Source organism: Silene latifolia, chromosome Y, assembly GCF_048544455.1.
Source record: "Silene latifolia isolate original U9 population chromosome Y, ASM4854445v1, whole genome shotgun sequence".
NCBI lineage: Eukaryota > Viridiplantae > Streptophyta > Magnoliopsida > Caryophyllales > Caryophyllaceae > Silene > Silene latifolia.
The window spans coordinates 436,625,484-436,630,577 of NC_133538.1; the positions used below are offsets into that span (position 1 = coordinate 436,625,484).

At 37.8% G+C, this 5,094-nt stretch overlaps 1 non-coding gene across 1 annotated transcript; it reads left to right on the forward strand.

The window, feature by feature from the left end:
* The first annotated feature begins 3,688 nt into the window (after positions 1–3,688).
* LOC141636249 (small nucleolar RNA R71) lies at positions 3,689–3,792 on the forward strand. Its single transcript, XR_012540874.1, has one exon. It is a non-coding gene; the product is annotated as a small nucleolar RNA R71 (small nucleolar RNA).
* The last annotated feature ends 1,302 nt before the right edge of the window (positions 3,793–5,094 follow it).

Consider the following 5,094-nt stretch of genomic DNA (forward strand, 5'->3'; position numbering starts at 1 on the left):
CACTCCCATGGTTTGTCTATATCTCTTTGTATTTTATTTCATTTTGATCATTGTTAGTTTAGTCCTAGCAACACCAAAGGACTCACACCTCGGTTCCATTGAGGTGTTCTTTCTTTATTGTTCCCATTTTTGAAAATCCAAAATGACAATCTAGTTTCATGCATAGCATAGTGTGTGCATGAACTCCCCCATGCTTTGACATTAGCAATAGTGTCTTATTTGGTTTGGGGAAGTTAATGCATACACAACGGGAGGTAATCTAAATTATCCTCTCCGTCATAACAAAAACCATGCATCATGTAGTATAGCTTAGTGTAGAATTGCATTTAGTATAGAAATCATGCATCACCTTTGCATAATTTCCATCATTTTGGCCATTGAGGACAATGCCCATATTAGTGTGGGGATGGGAATTCTAACACTTAACTTTTATTCAAAAACCATAAAAATTGAAAAATTTCAAAAATCATAAAAATTTAAAAATTGAAAAACCAAAAACTAGTTCATTTCCTTTGTATATATTGTCTTGTATATATTGTGTTTGTTTATCCTTGTTCACTTTGATTGACTACGCCACATCCGAGACATGAGGATATTGAAGACCGCATGGTATGATCTTTCCAATCTCCTTTTTCCTCTTTATGTTAATGACTATGTGGCTTTATTTTGATTGATGCGGTAAAAACAATGTGAACTTAGGACTTGCATTTAGTTTATATGTCATATTAGTTGGTAGAATCATTTGCATTAGGATGTTTATATGTTAGTTGCATCATAGCATGTAGTTGCATGTTAGAAAATTTTGCGAAACCGTCTACTTGGGAAGCTTGACAAGTGTATATAGGCCCTAGTAGATGCTTTTTATTCTTAAGACTTTGCTTGTTAGAATGCTTGTAAAACACCCTAGGATGTGTCATGCTAGTATCCTTTGACCCATGGTTTAAGGCCTAGTCGAGAGTACCTTGTGGTGTGATAACTCCTTGGCTACCGTTTATTCTAAGGTGACCCTTGAAACCATGCATACTTCTATCATTCATCCATGTTCTACCACATTTTTGTCATCAAAGGGAATGGGCACAAAAAGAAATTGTTTAAATTTGAGTTCAATGAAATGAAAAGTGAAAGAAAGTTTGCAAAAATGCATCAAATGAAAAGAGGAGCAAAAATAGAACTCCTAAGCTTCAAATACAAGGCACCCTCGTTACTAATTGGGGTGACTTTGAAAATGTTCAAAAAGAAATGCAAAAAGTTGTCAAGTGTTGAAAATGCCAAAAATCAAAAGAAATGGCAAAGAAAGTGTTCTCAAATGTCAAATGCCAATGAAATTGGGGGGAAAACAAAAATGAAAGCAAACTCCCAAAGTGAAACTCAAATATCTATCGATCCCTTTATCCATCGTATCCATTTTTGTGCATGGTAGAGAGGGGACGACCCTTCTTCTTGTCTAGGCAAGAGGGGGAATTCCGCGATCCTCCAGTGTTTCTAACACCAGAGTCTACTCTTGACAAAAGCATTTAACGATTGAGGACAAAGGTACCCTAGCTTGACACCTTTTGGAGGTGATTTATTGGTATCCTTCTAGGCTTAGTAGTTTGAACAAATTGCATCTATGAAGGATTGTGTACCCTTGAATTGCTTCCCTTGTAGATAATTTCCGCCACTTAGATGAGGAAAGGGGCTATTCTTTTTGTAGATGCATCCATTATGTGATTTTTGTGTGCTTAATGTTTGGATGTGTCGCCATTTTGGCAAGACCCACCTTGCCTTGCAAGAAGGCATCCTACCTCATGGTTGTCTTGTTGTGAGTTGAAGGGGCGGAGTGAGACCCGCTAATTGTCTCATATCGGCTATTATTATTAGGTTAGGTTAGTATTGGTCCTAGTCTTTGTCACCTCTTTACTCGGGACGAGCAAAGGTTCGGTTTGGGGATATTTGATGTGACCATAATTGGCGCATATTTAGCCCCCGAATTACCATTGTTTTCATGCTTTTTAGTGCCTATTTGGGTCATTTCTTATCTTTAGTTCTTTGTTTTGCATATTCTTTGAGATTTTGATCCCTTGGTAGGAAAGGAGTAAGAATCTTAAATTTTCATGGCAAAACAAGGCTAAATTGATCATATTCAATGACCAAGCATCAAGGAGAGACAAGACTAGAAGGCCTTTGTACATAGCATAGTAGAAGATCAATGTTGAGAAAAGGATCCTTGAGTCCCCAAGGAAGTCCCCAAGGAATTCATGAAGAAAAGGGAAGAAAAGAAGAAGAAAAGATGCTGCCAGACAATCCGAACGGATTGTACACAATCCGTCCGTCCGCCCAAGCCCAATCCGAGCGTCCCTCAAAGGAATCCGCTCGGATTCCCCCTCGCCAATCCGAGCGTCTTGCCCAAGGATCCGCTCGGATTCTCCAGCCCAGATCCGGCCGTCCCGACTCCCATCCGCACGGATTTCAAGATGCAAAGACGTTTTCATTCTTCAAGCTACGATTAGAGAAGCCCTTCTCTCGGAGAATACCGGAGTCTCCTTGCTCAACTTAAAAAGTGTAATTACTAGTTTAGCCCTTAGTTAACCCTAATGCATCCTCCCTAATTTTCACTATAAATACCCCATTAGTCTAATTAGAGGAGCATGTTCTTCTTATCAATAATTAGTGTAGTTAATATTAATCAAAATCTCTCTTCAATATTGTAATCAAATATTAATCAAGTTTTAATCCAAGTTTTAGTTCTTTAATCTCTCTCTTGTTCTTACTTTATTTTGGGTAATTGAAGATTATTTGGGTTATTATTGGGAGATTGACAACCTCTCAATCTAGGATTCAAGTACTTCTATTATTCTTGCTTTATTATTGGAATCATTAGTAGGTATAATCTCTTAATCCCTTTTTAATTATTGCTAATTACTTTCATTTATTCATCATGTTTCATTATGTTAGTATGATTGACAACCTTTCTAGCATGATCAATATGATAATGAGTGAGTAGTCTCTTAGCTAGGGTTTAATGGGTGATTAGGGGAAACCAACATGGGGAATGATTCATGCTTAAATTAATATGCTTTCATATCTTATTTGCTTGCTTGTTTTGATCTTAATACATGCACATGTTATATTTGATGAAATGCTAAGCCTATGAATCCTTGCATTTACTATCATCTTCTATCCTTTCAACTTGACTTGTAAGACATAACCCAACTCGAGTCTTGTTAGACCATGCATGTGTTGAGTAGGAAAGATTAAGTCGACGTGTAGGTGTTGTACAATCTAATCGATTCGGCTCCGGGACCCAAACTTTCCTAGGATTGTAAGATATAACCCAACTCAATCCATCACAACAATAATTGCTTGCTTATAATTTGAGAACATGTTTGTATGATCATATCCCATGAATCCCCTATGAACCCATGACACCCTAGTGCTTTTAATCAATTGTTTACACCCCTTATTTTATTTACCTTGTTAGTTTATTTTCATTGCTACCTTAGTTTAGTAACCTTCTACATCAACCCAATTTGTGACACCCCTTAGACACTACTAGTTACAATAGAATTCTCATTTCAATACCCGTCCCTTGGGATCCGACCTTTACTTGCCTCTTTACTAATTGTAGAGTTGTTTGTGAAGTATAAATTGTGTTTTGTATCGACCATTGACCAACGACCACATATGCTTAATTTGTGAAACGAAATGGACTCGATCAGGACATGAGCGACAAATTCCTTTGAATCGCTCCCAAGCTTCATACAAAGATTCTTCATCCCTTTGCTTAAAGCCCGTAGTTTGAGCTCTTAGCATGTTAGTCTTTTTCGGTGGATAGAACTTTTTGTAGAAAGCTAGAGCCAACTTTTTCCAAGAATCAATTCCGAGAGTAGCCTTATCAAGGCCTTTCAACCATTGTTTTGCGGTGCCAATTAGAGAAAAAGGAAATAAGACCCATCGAATTTGGTCTTGAGTTACACCGGTTTGAGAAATCGCATCACAATAGTCACAAAGAGTCTCCATATGAGGGTCTTCACTAGGCATCCCCCCAAATTGGCTTCTTTCGACTAATTGGATAAATGGGGATTTGGCAATAAAATTTCCGGTTAGATGTTGTGGTGTGGGAGTACCATTGGGTAGGTTCTCCTCGGTGGGTACGGAATGTGATGAAAACTTAGGCATTGTGGGTTGATTTTGTGTTGGATTTTGTGTTGGGTTCTCCTCACCTTCTCTTGCAAAAGGGTTGATGAACTCAATAGTATTTGGTTGAATATCTACAACCTCACCAATACCTCTCAAAGTTCGCCTAGCAAGTCTTCTATTGGTTGTCAAAGTCCTTTCAATTTCGTGATCAAAGGGTAACAAGTCACCTTGTGACCTTCTAGACATGCAAAATATCAAATAACTCGAAAACAATTAGAACAAACCTTGAGGAGTTTTACTTAACCAAGGCAAAGAAAGACACAACTAATAACAATACAAGAAAATCTAAATCAAGTTAACACCGTCCCCGGCAACGGCGCCATTTTTGGTCGGTGGGTTTAGTTTTTCAGTACTTGTCGTTAGGAGCACCTAGACCAAAACACAATTTATAACTTCACCAACAACTCTACAATTAGTAAAGAGGCAAGTAAAGGTCGGATCCCAAGGGACGGGAATTGAGATGAGATTTCTATTGCAACTAGTGGTGTCTAAGGGGTGTCACAATTGAGGTTTGATGTAGAAGATCACTAAACTAAATAGCAATTAAAGTAAACAAGCAAGATGAATTAAAAGGGATGTAAACAATTGATAAAAGGCACTAAGGTGTTATGGGGTCATAGGGGATTCATGGGAATTGATCATACAAACATATTCTCAAGTTATAAGCAAGCAATTATTGTTGTGATGGATCGAGTTGGTTTATATCTTCCAATCCTAGGAAAGGTTGGGTCCCGGAGCCGAATCGATTAGATTGTACAACACCTACAAGTCGACTTAATCTTCCCTACTCAACAATATGCATGGTCTAATGAGACTCAAGTTGGTTTATGTCTTACAAGTCTCATTGAAAAGATAGGTGATGGGTAAAAAATGCAAGCATTCATAGGCTCACATTTCATCAAACATAACATGTGC